This window comes from Pelodiscus sinensis, chromosome 4, assembly GCF_052426305.1.
Source record: "Pelodiscus sinensis isolate ZL-2025 chromosome 4, ASM5242630v1, whole genome shotgun sequence".
Lineage (NCBI taxonomy): Eukaryota > Metazoa > Chordata > Testudines > Trionychidae > Pelodiscus > Pelodiscus sinensis.
This window is the reverse complement of record NC_143055.1, coordinates 90,683,058-90,703,236: the sequence shown is the minus strand read 5'-3', so window position 1 is coordinate 90,703,236 and position 20,179 is coordinate 90,683,058. Positions and strand designations below refer to the sequence as shown.

Sequence of the window (20,179 nt, the reverse complement as noted above, 5' to 3'; positions counted from 1 at the left end):
GTAAATCAGCAGCTGGAGTAGCTACCTGCAGTGGTAGGACATTTTCCCCCATATGGTACCTCTGCTTTCATCTCAGCAAGCATTAAAGAAATGCTCTTGAGTGAATATGTGATACAATTTTCCATAATCCTTATCTTGCTCCTTTAACTTTTGCTCATTTTTTCAAATAATCATGCATTTTATCAGAGATAAATATTGTCAGGTATCTCAGACACAGCTCAAGTAATGTGCCTGTGAATAGTAAAGAAAAGTTAAACATGTTTTTTTGCCAGCTAAATAAAAAGCAGGAAACTTTTCTGTTCTTAAATGGAAACTGCCAGTCTTCAGATCTGACCATCTTAAAACAAACTTTTACAAATATCTCAGAATATATTTCAATCATTTTTTTGGGGAGGGGGAGGGAAGAGGTAAAAGAAAAAAAAAGAGAGAACACACGCCACTAATTTTGCACTCCTGAACAAACCTTTAATAACACATCTGTGTTCATCAGTAAAATTTCAAGCTTGCAGTGGCTTATACACAGGCAAAATAATTGCTTTAAAAATCATGGAAAATGCTTTTCAAGACCTTTTTTAAATCAAAGAACACCAAAGGACATCAAATAGATTCTTTGTTCTGCTGATGTAACTTGTATAATACACATATTTATTTACAAGCTGATTATATTAGTTAAACACAATAAACGGTTTAGATTGAATATGGCTAGTCTGAATTATTTTATGGGTATAACTTAAGTAAGAGTATATTTTCATTATCATTCAGATTTCATGAATATAGGGGGAAATAAGCCTTGTTCTTGCTTCTATGGTTCTCAACTTGCCAGGGTTGTCCTGGAGCCTCCAGGAATTGAAGATTAATCTTTAATTAAAGACTGTGCCATGAAAGGAAGCCTCCAGAAATACATCCAACCTAAACTGGCAATCCTACTTGTTTCCCTCTGTGGGGGGCTGCTCCCCTACCCCCGGTCCCGGGGTATGCCCCCTTTTTGGAATCCTATGACTGCTCGGGGTCGTTCCCCAACAATATGCACTCTCCACAACGCCCACAAGGGGGAGTGAGGGGGACCCGTGGCCCACCCTCTCTCCCAACCCAAGGCCCTAAGGTGGGGGTGAACTCCTCCCCTACCTGGCTGATGGGGCAGAACTTCAGCTGCCTGTCTTGGGTTGCTTCCTCACCTACTCCAGGCTCTCACTTGAGAGCAATTCTCTCCACGGACCGGCTACCCTATCCACCTGTACCCTTGCCTTCTTCTCCAAATGCTGGCGCCTCACTTGGGTCCATCGCGCCCTTTTGATGGGTTAACCGGTCTTCCCCCGGCCAATACCCAGTGTCCCCTGCCCTCACCTGCCATCCTGTAAATCCAGGTACAGCTTCCTGCATCCTGGCATCAGCCCCCGCCTCTGCGCATGCGCTGGGGCTTAGTGCCGATGCTGGCTCTCTCTCCCCCCGGCCCATGCTGACTGCTGCTTCTCTGGACTGCGCGTCAGCAGAGTTCTGGTTGTGGGCCAGCTCCATAACCTGCCATCTATATCTCGTGGACACCATCAGTTGTCTGCTCTCCCTTTTCCCATCCCCGCCATTCACCACCCGATACAGCTGGTCCCCCCGTACCTCAAACCGTGGGCTCTGGCATGAGCCTGAGCCAGATTTGTCCTCCCCTCAGATCCACTTGCCTGCTCCCACGCCCTCTGAAGGGTCAGGTCATCCCTCTGGTGCTGAAAAAAATCTCCTTCCCTGACCTCCATTTGAAGGGCAGCTGGTCCGCGGCAATGCCTGAGGACTTTGAGGAGGTCGGAGGCCCATCACCGGCATCATGGTCAATTTTTCCCCTTGTGCAGCAAGGGGCAAATCCCTGTCTACGACCAGGTCCTTGGGGGTTTCCACCTGCCCCCATTGCCATAGTAGCTGGTAGGACCCCGGCCAGTCTCGTCCGAGCAAAACAGGATCGGCTAGCACAGTGGTTCTTAAACTTTTTGGGCTCCAGAGCCCTTTACATGTGTAAAAATGTATGTGGAGCCCCAGCTGTCCACTGATTGTATGTGTTGTACCTACCGATGTTTCCAGTTTGTCAACCTTGCGGAGCCCCTGGAGATGTCCAGGGCTCTGCAGAACACAGTTTGAAAAACACTGGGATAGCATCATGGCCAGGGCCACTTGGCATAACTTCCCCCATCCGGATATCCATCATGTATCTGAACCCAGGCCGTGGGATAGGGCCGCATGTTGCCATGGACGCGTTGCATCCAAATGGGCCCTCCTGTCGGGTGGCCTCCCTCCACCAGGTCTGCTCTTACAATGGTTTGTCCACAGCCTGAGTCTATCATCTCTTCCACCAGTTGCCTGTCCACCTTTATTTTCATCATTGCCTTGGTCTTCTCTGACCCAGTGGGAAGATGGTCAGCCAAAATCACCCGGCCAAATGTGTAATCCATCAGGGGGCACTCATGTCAAAAGTGCCCTTCCTGTCCACACTGGTAACAAACACTTTTAGCTGCTCCTCCCACCCCCTTATGCTCACTCTCCTTTTCCTCTGCCTGGGGTACTTTCTCACTCTTGACCTGTGACGGGGCAGGCGCATTGTCTGCGCCGCCCTGCACTGAAACGGGGAACCCGGGAGCAGCATCCACGGCCGGGACGGCCGTCAGCCCGCGGGTTCACCCGGCGCCTGCCGATGACGTCACGGGAGGTGATGGGGAGGATGTCGGGAGGGGCGGGGCCCGGAGTCACGGGACCACGCCGGCCCCGGCGTCAGGGGAGCGTGACATTCAAAAGGGGACCAGCCACGGGCAGCAGGGGGGAAGCCCCTGGGATGGGAGGAAAGACCCTGGCCCACCGGGAGGCCTACGGGAGGCACGTGAGTCCCGGGGGAAGGGACTCCGGGTGAGTCTGTCTCCTCGCTGGGGAACGTGACGGAGATTTGGCCGGGAAGAAGCGATCCAGGGCGGGGCCGTGTACCCCCGCAAGTGGAGGGTTTGGGGGAACTTAGCCCCCTCCACTGACTAGGGACTAGCGTCCCCGTCTTAGGGCCCTGGGTCGGGGCTTGGAGTGAGGAAGGGCCCGAGCCCCCTTCCCGGCGCCCGCGAGCCAACACAGGCTCAGACATCCTACACTGTCGGCCAGAAACCATGGTTAGGCGGAAGGCCAGGAGGCCAGTCCTCTGTTCAGGACGCGGGCCACCCGAACTCGGGGAGGCCACAAGGGCAACGGGTTACATGACCTCAGACACGGGCATCCGCCAGACTGGTGCCAGTCTCCTCCCTTCTGCCTGCCCCTGGTTCACAGTGTCCCTCCTCTCTAAGCTGCCGCGGGCCCTCATGCCCGATACGGGGTGGGGGGGGGGAGAAGGGGGTTAGCCATTGGGGCTCCCAAAGGCATCCTACCTTTTTCCTAGGCCCCCTCCACAGCCATCAAGGCCACCACATTCAGAGTGGCTGGGTGGTGACGCCGGACCAACTCTGGCCCCCAGCCAGCAGGATCTGTACGAATTGCTCTAAAATTACTGCCTCTGCCACCTGCATTCCTGTCTTGGGTTCTGGCTCCAGCCATCTCAAACCCGCCTCTCTCAATCTTGTTTTTCTGCCCGTGGTCTTTCCCCAGTACTGTAGTGTTCTTGACGGAACCATCTCCGGTGTCACCCCTAACTGGTCCAGGATGGCCTCCTTTACCTTGTAATAATGTAAAGTGTCTCTTGTGTACAAGCCCCGGTATGCCAACTGGGCTTCACCTGTCAGCTAGGGAGCCAATAGGGTGGCCCAGTGTTCCTTTGGCCACTTCACAGCTGTGGCCACTCTTTCAAATGTCATAAGAAATGCTTCGTGGTCCCCCTCAAGTTCCAACTTGGTCAGCCTTATTGGCAACTGTGTCCCCACACCCAGGCTCTCCTCACTTCTCAGTGGCAGTTCCCCACCAGTCCGGACTCTCCTGGTTGACTGCTGCTGCTTGGCTAGTTCCCGGATCAACTGCCGCTGCTGCTCCTGGTACTGGGAGGCCAGCTGTTGCACGAGTTGTGTCTGCTGTTGCCGCTGCTGGATCTGATTCTCTATCAGCCATTCTAGTAATTTTGATACATCCATGTCTTCTCCAAACAAAACCATGTTCTTAGTTAAGTCTGGGCCTGCCTGCCCTCAGTTACCCTAAATCCAGGGTTGGACCTTATGCCCATATTCTCCACCACATGTGGGGGGCTGCGGCCCCCCACGACCCAGAGTATGCCCCCTTTTTGGAATCATATGCCTGCTCGGGGTTGTTCCCCAACCATATGCACTCCCCACAATGCCCACAAAGGGGAGTGAGGGGGACCTGGGCCTGCCCTCTCACCAAGTCCCAACCCAGGACCCAATGGTGGGGGGGACTCCTCCCCCACCTGGCTGATGGGGCTGTCTGCCGAAACTCATCAGCCCACAGGCAGAACTCCAGCTGTCTGCCCTCAGTTGCTTCCTCATCCCCTCCAGGCTCTCACTACGGAGGAATTCTCTCCATGGACTGGCTACCCTATCCACCTGTAATCTTGCCCCCTTCTCTGAACACTGGCGCCTCACTCGGGCCCGTCACACCCTTTTGATGGATTAACCCATCTTCTCCCAGCCAATCCCCAGCATCCCCCACCCCCATGTGCCATCCCATACCTCCAGGTATGGCTTCCTATGTCCCGGTGTCGGCTACCACCTCTGCGCATGTGCCAGGGCTTACTGCTGTTGCTGACTCTGCCTGCCCCTGGCCTGTGCCAGCCACCATGTCACTGGACTCCGCGCTGATGTGGTTCTGGCTTTCTGGCAGGGCCACTTTTTCAGGCAACTCTCTGGCAGTGCAGGGTTCCACTGCCCCGTCACACCCTCTAGCAAAAAAAAGTCAAGGTGTTGAAAGCTAGTCCAGAATTATTTGAGTTTATAAAGATGAATTTGGTTCTTGGGAAGTGAGAAAAAAAGTGTATGATTAAATAACCCATGACCAATACAAAATAACCAAACCAACAAACAGAGATAATGGGCCCAATCCTCCGACTATGCTCCCATTGACCAAGATTGGCTAAATAAACAGAAATATGTCCATGATAAATATTGTTGTTAAATATTTCAAATATTAAAAATAAAAATAATTTTTCTGCTATGCAGACCCACTAGTAATACTCCCTCTATTTTCCCTCTTAATGTCTGGCAATTACTCATTTTGAATATAAGTTTAAACCTAACACAAAGTAGAGTGAGGAAAGGGTGAATATGTGGGAAAGGTGAACATAGAGAGAAAAAGATTGGAGGCTATTGTCAGTAATCCATGCTGGTGTAAAAATCGGTGTAATTTAGAGTAGTGCTGAGTCTGTTCAAACTTATGAAGTATCTGAAGCAGTGCTGAGAGGATCCCCTAGACGGAGGTAACAGAAAAATGCAAGAAAATTATTTTTTCTCACCCGTCCCCAGTTAACCTAATGGTGCTCCTGCACCCCTGAGGAATCAGAGGTAATGCTTTTGTTAAATCGTGTGTCTGTCATTTGAGACGTGTTAGATGTTAAAAAATAATTTCCAGAGAACCTGTTTATAAATATTTGGGAAGATTTAAAGGCAAGTGGGATGAAAGCAATCAAGGAATAGCCCCTTAATGCCAATTTCTATCTTTATAGTTATTCTGATTTTTAAGAGTTGGAAAAAAATTATGCTAATTTGGTTGTCACCATTTTGAATCCAATTATTTTCAGTCCTTTAAGAAACTAAATATGTATTTTTTCTCACTGACATAAATACATGGTACTTGTGTACTCCCTTCCTTCTGTGTTTTGCACAGGAGTTACGCTTGAGGAATTGTTGATGCTCCTTACATGCCCGTTTCAAATAAGAAAAACAAAATGTCATAAAATAATTAAGAGAATATATGAACACATATGGCATTTTCTTTGTTAGATACACTTTTCAATTTCCCAAGAAATTATATATACATTTTAAATTTAATTCTTCTGATGTTTTGGCATGCCACTTTGCAAAGAGCAACACTATAAGCAGAGAGCTAATAGATTATGGGATAATTATGCTAAAAATAAGATAAAAGGAAGAGAGCTATCTCAGAAATAATGTCACTTATTACAATCCTTAATAAAAGTTATTCAAATATAATGCAAAACATGTTATGCTATGTGAGTACTTTTCCATGTATTTTTCAACTTCTTAATCTGACAGCGTGTAGTTATTAAAGTTCCTTTATCTTGAATATTTTCAGTGAAAATCTTAATTTGGGTGGAAGCTTCTTTACAAAATATAGGTAAACACAAAAAAATCTACAAAGTAAAAGCATTCTGAAAGAGCCCAACCAAAATTGTGTTTACTACAAAAGTGCAGCTCTATTCTGAAGAGTGACTCTCCTTAAAGGGGGAAACCAGACTCCCGTTTATCATGTGTCTCAATGATTCCCTGAACAATAATGCTCAGTTTTCAAAAGTAAAAAGATGTCATGTTCTAAGTGACCACACAGCCTAGAATTTATGGGTCCCACTGAAAAAAAGGGGACTGATGACTATTATACTCACACTGGTGACACTGAAGTATTTAGTGTCTCATGGCCCTCTGAAGTCATGCAACAATGAAGTGGCTGGAGAAAGTATTGATCTTTGAGACTGAATTTGCAGTGGTTTTGGCAAAGTGCAAGTATCATTTAAATTTTGGGGATCTTCCTGGAAGACCATTGTAAGATTGCAGTTTGTAGTTAGTCCTACTAGGTCTCTACTTGAATGACATAAGCACCTTGGTCAATAGTTTTAGAGGCTGCTGAAAATGCCAGTGGTCTAAAAATGCATTGTCTATAGCCAAATAACCTCTATTACTATCAGCAGAATCATGTCTTATTCTTCAACCTGCCTAAAAAGGATCCAAGATGTTGGCTGAGGTCACCCAAGTGGCCATATAGGGTAACCAGTTGAAGGTGTAGTGAAACCTATATTAAAATGTGTAGAGGGTAGCTGTATATTAATACTATGCACTCCCATGAGAGAGAACTTGGATACGCTCCCACGACTAATCCATCACACCCTGTGCCGACAAATGCAAGTGCACTAAATTAAAGAAGCATAGTGGAGAGGAACACAATGTTTCACTTCGTAATCATTTTAGGAACAGCTCAGAGGGACTACAAAGAGAATCTCTGTATCAGTGTGGTCTGGCCCTGTCAGGGCCTGCAGAAGCAGGGCACAACAAGCCCGGGCCTAAGGAGAAGCTCAGCAGGCAAGTTTTGAGAAACAGTTGATCCAGCTAACGATGGGCTCAGAGGCCCAAATGGAAGACATAAGTGAGGACAAATCTTTATGAATAATAAGGTTCCATTACTACTTAAGTCCAAATGCAAACATGGCTAATGCATTAGCTCTACAATGTTGAGGAAAAGTCTGCACCTGTTTTATGTTTTACAGACATTTTTTGCCACTGAGTTCAAAGGTGTTGGGATTTTACCTGGATAATCTATCATTGGTGTATCTAAAAGACAATTTCATATAATACCTCAATTTAAAACTATTAGCTGTGACACCAGGAGCTGGCATACTGATAGTTGACCTGAATTTATTCTACAAACTTTTGTTTGCCTCTGAAGTCTGCTTGTGATTTATTCTCAATCACTCCTGAATCTATACTAATGTTCTATTATGCATACCTGATGTTTTAGATGTATTACATCACTCTTTGAAAGATGAGAACTTTGTGCTAGCATCAGGTATTGTCTGGCATAATCCATTTAGCTACTGTATTTTATCCCCCAAGCTTTTGATGAATCTGAAACCATGGTTTAAATATTTACCATTTTCTGTAAAAATGTGCTACAAGAAAGAGATTATGCATGCAGAAAGTGTGTGGGGAATTTGAAGATAACAAATGATACATCAAGCACAGCCTAATGTGGTTTCACTGGAGTAGAAACAGTGGTAATAAATCACCTGCCAATGTTGATAATAAAATACTCCATTGGCCTCCATCAGCCACAAGAGAAAGGTTAAATGTTATTTCTCACAATAACCATGTGGTCTTCATACCTGACACCTTCAATATTAAATTCTATCATTATTTTTTGTAGAAAGTATTTGATCTTTATTCTTAATGGAACTCTTTTTATAAAGCGCTATGTTTGCAAATCTCTAATATCCATGAAATACCTGCATTCATTTTATGGTTATTGTACCACATAAAAACAGGCTTCCATTTTTGTGTAAAAACAGTTTGTTGTGGAGAAGGTGGAAGAGAGAGTTTGGATTTCACCATTATTAGCATTAAGTAAATTTTCATGATATGTTTCATACCAACCAAAGCTTCTATATGAATTGTAGTGTTCACTGTGGTTGAGAAAGCTGGCAGTGTTAACCCTTTTGTGAAATTATTTATTTTTTTGTTTATTTATGAAAACAACGTCAAGCAGACTAAATTATACTATCTATATATATGAGCAGAAAAATACATTTCTTCTCACTGTAACAAAAACCCTCAACTGGTAAATCAAAGTTCATCATCTTGTAGCTTACAGCTAGACAGAGCAACATTTTTTCCTGATCAAACACCTAACAGCATGCTAGTAATAATAAATGAATTTAAGCAAATTTTCAGGAAAAAATCTAGACATTAAAAATGAACTCATCTTATACAGGATACCACACTGTCAACTATGCAATAAAGTAGACAGTGCAAGACTATTTTGGGAGGAGATCTGGACTCTCACATACATCAAGATTATAAACCTGGAACAAAAAAAAATTTCCTACTCAGATGCCTGTTTTCACCTCCTCCCATTCTGTTTTCTTAATCTATAGTTTTTTTCTTCCTAGTTTTCATGTATTTATTTATTGTGAAAATACTCCTGTTATTAGTATCAAGTTGCTATTTGTTTGCCACAGAACCATAAAATATTAAACGTGAAAGGGACCTTAAGAGGTCATCAAGTCTAGTCCCCTGCCCTCATTGCAGGACCAAGTGTAACCCACATACCAAGTGTGGTTCACTGTTCCATGTAGTGGCATTTAGACCACTTACAGCAAGTAGAGTAGAATGGGAAATTACTCTCTTGACAGTCTCTGTTTTGCTTGCAATGCTCTTGCTAACAAATCCTAGAATGATGTTTGCTTTTTGTGAATCATTGTTACACTGTGATTCATAGTTTGCTTGTGGTCCACTCTGAGGCTACGTCTAGACTGAAAGGTTCTTTCAAAAGAACTTAAAAGCTTTTTTCAAAAGAAAGTATCTATACAGCAAAAGCACATTAAAAAAGCAATCTGCTTTTACAAAAGATAGCATCCACATTGATTGGATGCTATCTCACATATAAGGCCACCCGGAACCAGTTCAGGCAGGCTGTTAGGTCAGCAGTTGCTTCCGAGTGCTGTTGCCTTAGCCTAGCTGAGAGATGCGCTTAAAAGGACCCCTCTGGACAGCTGTTTCTCTGCTGCTGCTTCATGCTTGCCTCCCTCTCCAAGGGAAAGGAAAGCTTTAGCAGTGCATGCTCTGGTTGCCCATCTTTTGGGTGCCACAGCATTCTTTTTGCCATGGAGCCAGAGCTGCCCCGGGTATGCGATGGTCCCACAAGGCCATGCTGCAGTTTTTTCTGCAGCAGTTTGTGCAGGCTGCCTTGCATGAGCTTACCACCAAGCAAGACCCTTACAGCTGCACCCTATAGGGGAGAGATAGTTTTGGAGGCTGGACACCAGTTTGGGCTGGTGGGACCAGCTGGTCATGGAGCGAGGGATAAACAGCAGAGGCTCCAAACCTTCTGCATGCAGAAGGCCACCTTTTTAGAGCTGTGTGCCTGGCTCACCCCTGCCCTCCGACGACAGGACACCCACCTGCAGCCCACCATCCTCCTGGAGAAGGGGTTAACCATTTTGGCATGGGGAAGTCCACAGTCGAGGCCCTTCTTATGGAGGTAAGGCACTCTTGGGCTGCAGACCCTGGGGGGGGGGCTGTAGGGGTGGGCTGGGAATGGGGTGTAAAGCCCAGTCCCCCAGAGGTTGTGCCATCCCACCCTCACACAGCCCTGCTGCTGGGAGGGCAGCCTCATAGGGGATGGCTCCTGGGGTGTTCGAAGGGGAGGAGAAGGGGGTAGGCACCTCCCAAGGGCTCAGGCACTCCCTCTCTCATTCTCTGTTTTGTGTATCCTTCTGTAGGTTGCGAGGGCCATCAACTCCATCCTGCTGAGCAGGGTCATCTGCGTGGGAGACCTGGACCAGATCGTTGCAGGATTTGCTGCCCTGGCACTCCCTAACTGCGGTGGAGCGATCGATAGAGCCCACCTCCCAATCCAGGCACCAAGTCATAGAGCGGCCCAATACGTAAATCGGAAGGGCTACTTCTCCAGGGTTCTTCAGGCCCTGGTTGACCACGGTGAACAGTTCATAGGATTGAGATCTATTACATGTAGCAGAGAGAAGATTATAAGGGAGCACATTATGACTCTCTGATTTATAGGTGTTTTTGCTTCAGCCAAGATGGAGTATAGAGCACATTGTGGGCTGCTCTAAATTCTCCCAGATGGAGGTATCCAGAGCACAAATTACTGGCCAAGCAATTCCCTTAACATTGAAAGTTAAATTATATGTTTCTGTAAGAGTTGGGCATACCAGTTTTATTATCCCTATTGTGAAGTTGTCCACAATGTCTCTATTAGGAAAGACAAGGCTAATTTCTGATTTCATTCCCTGACTTTGACAAAAAGCAAGTGAAGCAGGGCTGAGAATTTACACTGGATATTCTAATGAAGCTTTATTTTATAGTCCATAGTCTGAGAAAATGGTTCAGTATTTTTAAAGTTCTGCACCTTTATAATTAGGATGCTTGAATGTGCTTTTTAGAATATAATCAGTTACAGAGAAAATTTTAGACTATTTAAACTTAAGAAATTGAAAGCACCAAGTTATGTTGTACTGTTTTAGTGTAACAATTCTCCTTTAGAGGTTAAATCTGCATTTTCCTGAAAATAATAGATGGAGTCAAGTTTATTTAGGGGTCTATATATTGGGTACTGTATTAAGCTATTAATCTTTTACCCTTATTTTTTGTGTATCTTTTGGAAGTATTTATTATAAATAATGCAGTTATAAGAACATAGTCTTTGAAGGATGGTATTTGGTTTGGGGTTTTTTATGCAAATTTATTCGAGTATAGGTGCTCAAATATTATGAATCTAATCCTACACTGGTTTCTGGTTTTATTCAGAAATCCCTTTTACATACTAATGCCTTTTCAAACCTGGAAGTCATTTTCAGAAAGAAATCCCTCCTTATTTGTTGCACCACAATCATACATTACTTGTAAAGGTGTGTGCCCATACTGATAGTTTGTAGACACCCACTGAAACCATCCAGACATGTTAACTATAATGAGAAGCCCAATGAGAATTCCAATATCCAGGGCCAAGCATAAAAGAAAAAGTTTCCAGGTAGTAAAATAAATATACGTTTTGCTGTTTGCAATGAAATATATGAAAATATAATTGATGCAAGTACTTTACATTATCAATGAAAAAGCCTTGTCAGCTTGGAACAGCCTTCTCCTCTCTCACTTAAATTATGCCTTTCTGTGCGTGTTCTGTACTCATTCCTTATACAGAATTTTGTTTAAGTTAAAGGATACAACAGTGCATAAAGTGCAATAGATCTTTGTAATGCAGATCAGCATGTGAATCTTGATTTACCTAGATAAGAGTTTACGCTTTAGCCATATGTATGCTAGGGAATTAACCCTTTGCAGAAAAAAGGTTCTCAATAGTACATTCCTTTTGAATTCAAAATGATTTAATTGCCTGTGTAGATGAACAAAAAACACTTTCAGCACCCTTATGTTTTTGTCCTTGTGCGCATTGGTAGAAGTTTGATGAATTGATGTAGTGTGAATTTGGATACAATGGAGCTTTTTATAGTGAAATGGAATGAAACATTCTTTTTTTGTATTGCAATGGGAAGATAGCAATTTTGGTTATGGTAAACCTATGATTAGAGAAGTGGTTGTATGAGGGAAAAATTGTTATCTATAGGATTCATTGTATCACTTAGTAGCTTTCAACTCATTAGCATAGCATTTTAATTTATACTATGTATATGAGATGATTTACCAGATTCTGATACAGTAATGTAATCTGGCTTTTGTTTTAATTACCCTGTCAAAGGACAACAACATTGCAATAAAAGACCCATGGCTGTAGCTGGCCTGGCTCCTCTTACTCAACCTCAGAGGGTCCCAGAATCAAGCTAGAGGCCAAATTTTACAGACCTGGGACAGTCACAGGTGTTTAACTTCTGTGTAGACATGCCAATCTCTGAAAAACCTTAATGTAACAGTTGAAAAACCCAGTGAGTTACACAGAAAGGAAAAGCTGAAATATTGCTTAAAAATAGTACAAACCTTCAGTTGCTAAATAGGAACTGGGTAAAACCTTGCTGATTTTTGCTTATGTTATAAATCTGACCAAATTTGGGTTGCGATTCAAATATAATGAGTTAATCTGGGTGTAGTTTCAAGAAACAACCTGTACTTCAAGAGTTCTTGAAAGAAGTTGTGGCTTACTATGAAATCAAGAGAAATATTTCTAGCTGAGCTTCTCTCTGGATATGTCTTAACTACATTCCTTTTTTGATAAAGGAATGTAAATTAGACATATTGAAATTGTAAATGAAGTCAGAATTTGAATTTCCCCCGCTTCATTTACATAATGGTGGCTGTGGCTTTTTTCAAAAAATGAGAGTTACAGGATCTTTCAAAATGGGGGCATTTCTGTCAAAAGATCCCCGTCTTGACTGTGGGGTGTTTTTTTTCAAAACGTGTTTTTTTGAAAAAGTATTCCAAAGTTAAAGCTTTGATATACCACGTTCTTGGTACAGCTGAGTCTCTATCAGAGTGCAACATTATTTTTTATCTTTGTTTCACACCAACCTGGATTAATCTATTTGTGTGCAAACCAAAACTTCACTCAAGGGGAAGTGGGCATAAAGAAGCCTGGGAACAGTGTCAATGGCATACACATGGCTTCTAAGTGTTATTGATGGCTTGATTTTTTTAAATTGTATTACTTTTTATTCTTTTGCAAATAATGAGAATTTACTTTTCATGAACAACTTAATTGTATGCAATGGATGCAGAACTGCTAGCATGGGTTATCAAGAGCCACCATAACCAAATGGGAAACTTTTCCATTACTACACATCAGAACAGAAAATGACCCTTTATCACTATAAAGCATATAAAGAAATTTAATTTTTGTAATTAATTTTTGGACTGTGATGCAATCTCTCAAAAATGTTAGTCATTTGCTTGCCATTTAATGGGAAGAAGAATTTTGTTAATATAATATTCCTGTATTAACAGGGTGATGAGGGTCCAAAAGTAAACTCTTTACTTGGCACTTCAGAAGATATGAGGAATTCAAAGAATTCACAGCATTCATTCTTTATCATGGAGAGGAGAAGAGACTAATAACCTTTATAATCATTTTAACAATCTTCATAAACTTTATGTGTTTCTTACAACATCAATTATGTACATTGCTTGCTTATTACTCTTGTGCGGACATGTATTTTCCTAAAGTAGTTTAGCTCTGTAAAAGGCTCTTGACTTTTTGTTAAAAAAGATTTATAGAAATTACTTTACATTTAAGTTAACAGCACATATATGGACATCTGCAGCTTATTGTCAGACAGTTCACAAACAGAAGAATAGATGAAGCTGACAGAGTAAATAATCCACGATGTACTAATTACTGAAATTACTTATTGAATTTGAGTGACACGAACTAGAGACCTTCAGAATCAACTCTGTCCCAGTTTTTCAATTTATGAATAAGAATGTTTGGAGGTGTGTCATGGGAAAGAATGCTTAAAATGAGTGAAAAACTTTCCCTACCTTAACAGTAAGTATTTTCCAGTCAGCAAACAGCTCACAAGAACTATTCTAAAAGCCTCTCTGGATGTCGTTGTTTGTGAAGGCCTTGGTCCTTCACCTGTCTGAAAGAAAAGGAGTATGAATTCATTTTCTTACAAGTAATGATTTTGTAATTACAAATGACATTTCTTGTCCTTCTGTGATATTGTCTGAAAAGAGCTTGCTTCTGTGGTAAACCTTTCATAAAGGTCCTCCTGAAAAGTCTCACTTATACATTGCAACAATTCAATTTGTTTATATATTTTCATTTTTAAATACATTCACCCATTTAAACTATTAATATGTGCAACTGACTAATTGCATGATCAGAGCTTTTAACTTTATCTGACAACATCTGTGGTCCAGTCAGAGAACCCCTGGACCAGAGAGTCCCAGTATCTAGGAATGGAGGGCTGGCTGGGAGTCTGGTGATGGAGAGGCTGGAAGCCTGGAGCCTGGCTGACATGCCAGGGGCAGAGCAAGAGCCCTACCAAGGGGCCAAGAGTGGAACTGGTCAGGGTGTCTGGCAGCTCAGAGCCCAGGGTGGGGGCCAGAGGAGGAGCAGAAGCTCATCCAGGGCACCAGGAATGGAGCTGATCCCAATTCCACTTCCATGTTTTCATCCTATATAATTATATTAGACATAAATATTATGGCATCCCTGGGTTGCAGGGCTTGGCTCTTTATTATTAAGCTATTCAGAACAAGAACTGCATCATTTGATTTCTTCCTAGTATCTGTAGTGGGATTGTCAGTCCAGCCTTGCGGCCCCCCCCCCCCCCTTCTCAGTCTCTCCCTATCAGTCCCCGGCTCACTCTAGCCGTCCTCCGGTCACCGGTCACGTCGCCAGCATCCCTGGGGCTCCTTGGCTTCTTAGCAGCCCGCAGTCTTTGGCCTCTTTTGTAGACCCCAGGCCAATAAAAGCGCTGTAAAATCCTCTGTAGGGTCTTTTCCACCCCCAGGTGGCCTGCCACCGGAATCGCGCTGGCACCAACAGCTGGTATGTCTCCCCCAGCTCCCCCGGCCGGGTTGCGACCCGATACAACTGGTTGGCTCTTACCTCGAACCGTGGGCCCGCTGGAATCGTCTGTCCGGCTTTGGGGTCCTGGCTGGCCTGCTCCCACGCATGACTCTGAGAGGGGTCTTCACGCTGTTCGCGTACAAAGTCCGGTTCCTCCCCCACTTGGCTCTTGCCTTCTGGTTTGCACTGGGTCTCGGCTCCCTGAGCCTCCATGGGTTTCCGGCTGGCCACCTGGGCTTGGCCCGCTGCGGTGGTCATCGGCCCGCAGTCTTGCAACCTCCATGCCATCAAGGCCCTAAATCCTGGCCAGTCCTGTCCCAGAATTACAAGGTATGCTCATTTCGCGGCCACCGCCACTAGGCGCTGGGCTTGTCGTGGTCCCTCCCTGATGCTCACTACTTGCGTGGGGTACCATCTCACCTCCCCGTGAATGCACTGCACGGCTATCGGTGGGCCCCGGCCCCCCTTCTGCACCACCAGCTCCCATCCGGGGTGGGTGGTAGCGTGGTGGTGGGCTTGGGGCGGTTCGGGCTTGGCCATAGGAGCAGTCCATAAAGGGGCAGTCTCTACGGAAGTGGCCCTCCTGTCCGCATTCAAAGCAGGCACCCCGCTTTCCCGGTTCGGGTGACCGTGTGGGGGCCTCTGCTGGCGGACCGCTGCTGGCGTCCTCAGGGTTTGGCATCGGCGCTCGTGCCGTCCCTTCTCCCCAGCGCCCCCAGGGGATGGGGGGTGCGGACCAAGTCCCCCCATCCCCGTGTCAGTCTCGCCCTACCTGTAGCCGCTGGGGCTCGTCCTGGTGTCTTAGTGACTTTCGGGCTGCTTTCCTCCCCTTCTGCCGACATGTAGTTCTCCAGAATCGAGATGGCCTCCCCCAGCATTGTGGGTTGGTGTCGCCGTACCCAGACCCGGCTGTCAGGCGGCAGGATCTGTAGGAACTGATCTAAAACAACCATATCCACCACCTGCATTGCAGTCTTGCGCTCCGGGTCGAGCCAGCGGGTGGCGGCCTCTCTTAGCCGCTGCACCACGGCCCTCGGCCGTTCGCCTGGCTGGTAGCGTTCGGCCCTAAACCTCTGCCTATGGGCCTCTGGGGTGATGCCAGCCTGGTCCAAAATAGCTTCCTTGACCTTCCTATAGTGCAATGCATCTCTCGCGGACAAACCCCTGTACGCCCACTGCGCTGGCCCCATCAGGTAGGGTGCCAGCAGGGTCGCCCAATGTTCTTCGGGCCACCGAGCGGTGGTGGCAACCCTCTCGAAGGTCACTAAAAAGGCCTCCGGGTCATCTCCCGCTGTCATTTTTACCAGTCTCAGGGGTAGGGCTAAGGCCGAGCATCCCATTCCTTCCCCGGGGCCTCCTGCTACCCCTCCCCCCTGCTTTTGTTGGTGCTCCACTAACTCCCGCACCAGCTGCTGTTACTTGGTCAACTGCTGAAGCAGTTGGGTCTGCTGCTGTTGCTGTTGCTGCTGGTTCTCAGCCAGCCACTCCAGCAACTTATCTATCTCCATTTTCCCTTACCAGGGTGTCTACCCTAAACCAAAAAAAATTTTTTTTAAGGGTTCACCACCTCACCCCCTTTTCTGCCCACATTCGCCACCAGTGTAGCGGGGTTGTCAGTCCAGCCTTGCGGCCCCCCCCCTTCTCAGTCTCTCCCTATCAGTCCCCAGCTCACTCTAGCCATCCTCCGGTCGCCGGTTACGCCGCCAGCATCCCTGGGGCTCCTTGGCTTCTTAGCAGCCCATTCCGGGCTCGTCCGGGTCGGGCGCCGGTTGCTGCACGGCTTCGCCCATCCCTTCAGCACTTCCTGCTGGTGTCCGCGGCTTCGCCTTGGTGGGCCGAGGCCCGTGGATCCGTCCCTCCTCCAAGTGCCTCGCTTCCACCTGTGGGGTTTGAGAGCACAGCCAGCCCCTGCTCTCTCCCTCATCCCCAAGCCCCGCGTTTGCCCTTTTGGGCATCCTGGGCGGCGTCCCGCCCTCCTACGTCCCCTCCATCAGAAAGCGCTTTCTGGGCCCTGGTGCCCGCCCTCCTGGTCTCCTGACTGTCTGCAGCCACGCAGGCAGTCAGCTTGCGGCCGTCTGCAGCGCCGGTGGCACTCTCACTCCGGGCAGCCCCTGGAAGGCCGCCGGGGTTTGCCAGGGTTCGGCTCTCCCCCGCGGTCTCCCAGGTGCCCGCTGTGGCCGCTTCCGGCCCTTCCCCACTGCCGGCACCCGCCGGCCAGCTGGGCCGAGTGCGGGGATAGGCTCCCCTGGCACACGGCCCTTCTCCGCTGCCGACACCCGCCGGCCAGCTGGGCTGAGTGCGGGGATCGGCTTCCCCATCACAGTATCTAGCAGAATTTTGGACATGATAAAATAAATAGTAATGATCCTTGAATGTGCAAAACCTCTCTTTAGATTTGAACATTTGTAATAAGAGGCCAGTTTTCTAGATGTGGGATGTTGTTTCACACATATATTGACATAAGCAGGTAAAGAAGAAAAAGGGCGCTCTTTTGTGACCATGTTTTTAGAAGTTAGTAATGGTTGCTTACTAACCTACTTTGGAAAAAAAAAAAAACCCTGATGATTCCAGTCTTGCTATTCTTGGGCTGGTATTTGCATCACAAAAATTAACATTTGACTTGACACAAGCTGAAACATTACTTGCATTCTCAGGGAAAACAGTCAAGTGTCAAGTGTGTGCTAAGACTAAATGTCTTTCCCCCCGCCCCATACGTGGTCCCTGAAAAGGTAAGGTTGTGAGCTGCAATGTTAAAGTGTCAGGAAGTGTCTAAATAGTCTTAAATGTGTCAGTCTGGTTAATTTCAAATTCTTTAAAATTAATTTAAAGTTTTTTATTTTAAAAGAAAGGAGCAACAACAAATCTTCAGCGCTAATGTTTTGAAGTTTATTTTATTCATATCTGAAATTATCCTGCTCTAGACCATGACTTCACTCTCAATATTGTCTTGATAAATGCTTAACATAAGTTCTAAATTTAGTAAACTAATTTGAACATTAATTTCATTTTTCATAAAAGAGAGAGCACACTCTCCATTGAATTACTTACTTCTTCTAAGATGGCTATTCAGTCTTTTTTGTTGTTCTTGTTTTGGCACATTGGTGGCTCTTCCTTGTTACTGTCCTAAGATATCTGCTCAACTTTGTGATATTAGATGTTAGGCCATGACAATTTTTTTTTAACCAAATGTCTCCTTGAGTTGGCAGCAATCCAATTTTGTGGCTTAGAACAGTCACATTTTTTCATATGAATTGCATGGAAACTAAAGAATCAAATGCATTCTGCAGCATAGAATCATCGAACCATAGAGCTGGAAGAGACCTCAAAGATCATCAAGTCCAGCTCCCTGCTCTAGGCAGGACCAATCTCAACTAAATAAACCCAGCCAGGGCTTTGTCAAGCTGAGACTTAAACACCTCTAGGGACTTAAACACCTCCACTACTTCCCTAGGTAACCCATTCCAGTGCTTCACCACTCTCCTAGTGAAATAGTTTTTCCTAATATCCAACCTGGACCTCTTCCACCACAACTTGAGATCGTTGCTCCTTGTTCTGCCATCCATCACTACTGAGAACAGCCTTCCTCCATCCTCTTTGGAACCTTCCTTCAGGAAGCTGAAGGCTGCTATCAAATTCCCCCTCACTCTTCGCTTCTGCAGACTAGACAGACCAACTCCCTCAGCCTCTCCTCATAGGTCATATGCTCCAGCTCCCTAATCATTTCCGTTGCCCTCCGCTGGACCCTCTCCAATGTGTCCACATAATTTTTGTAGTTGGAGGCCCAGAACTGGACACAATACTCCAGATGTGGCCTCAGCAAAGCCAAATAAAGGGGAATAATCATATCTCTGGATCTGCTGGTAATGTTTCTCTTAATGCAACCTAATATGCCATTAGCCTTTTTGGCTACAAGAGCATGCTATTGACTCATATTCAGTTTCTCATCCACTATAACCCCCAGGTCCTTTTCTGCAGAACTACAAATTGGCTGGTTGGTCCCCAGCCTGTAACAATGCTTGGGATTCTTCCGTCTCAAGTGCAGGACTCTGCACTTGACCTTTTGGACCCCATCAGATTTCTTGTGGCCCAATCCTCCAATTTGTCTAAGTCACTCTGGACCCTATCTCTGCCCTCAAGAGTATCTACCTGTCCCCCTAGCTTAGTGTCATCTGCAAACTTGCTGATGGTGCAATCCATCCCCTCATCCAGGTCATTAATAAAGATATTGAACAAAACCAGTCCTAGAACTGAACCTTGGGGCACTCCGCTAGAAACCGACCACCATTCTGACACTGAGTCATTGATCACTACCCGCTGGGCCCGGCCTTCTAGCCAGATTTCTATCCATCTTACAGTCCATTTTTCCAATCCACATTCCCTTAACTTACTGGCAAGAATATTGTGGGAGACCTTATCAAAAGGCTTGCTAGAGTCAAGGTATATCACATCCATTGACATTCCCATGGCCACAGAGCCAGATACCTCATCATAGAAGCTAATCAGATTGGTCAGGCACAACTTGCCCTTTGTGAATCCATGCTGACTATTCCTGATCACTTTCCTCTCTTACAAGTGCCTCAAAATGGATTCCTTAAGGATCCCTTCCATTATTTTTCCAGGAAGCGAGGTAAGACTTACCGTCCTATAGTTCCCTGGATTGTCCTTCTTCCCTTTTTTGAAGATGGGCACTCCATTTGCCTTTTTCCAGTCATCTGGGATCTCTCCCGATCTCCACAACTTTTCAAAGATAATGGCCAAAGGATCCTCAATGACATTTTCCAACTCCCTCAGTATCCTCAGATGCATGAAGTCCAGACCCATGGATATGTGTACGTTTAGCTTTTCTAAATAGTTCCTAACCTGTTCTTTACCCACCAAGGGCTGTCCATCTTCATCCCATCTTGCGTCACTTAGCGCATTAGTTACCTCCTTCATCCTGTAGGGACCCCGCACCCTCTCTGATCACCTTCTTCTTGTTAACATGCCTGTAGAAACCTTTCTTGTTATCCTTCACATCCTTTGCCAGTTGCAATTTCAATTGTGCTTTCCTGATAACCTCCCAGCATTCTCGAGCTATACATTTATACCCCTCACTGGTCATTTGTCCAACTTTCCACTTTTTGTAAGCTTCCTTTTTGTGCTTAAGTTCACCAAGGATTTCCCCTGTAAGCCAATCCGGTCTCCTACCATGTTTGTCTCTCTTACTACGCATCGGGATAGTTTCTTTCTGTGCCTTCAATAAGGCTTCTTTAAAATACTGCCAACTCTCCTGGACTCCTTTCCCCTTCATGTTAGC

At 45.6% G+C, this 20,179-nt stretch overlaps 1 pseudogene; it reads right to left on the bottom strand.

Moving 5' to 3' along the window:
- Positions 1–15,453: 15,453 nt before the first annotated feature.
- On the bottom strand, positions 15,454–16,391 carry LOC149524548 (uncharacterized; annotated as a pseudogene).
- Positions 16,392–20,179: the final 3,788 nt, after the last annotated feature.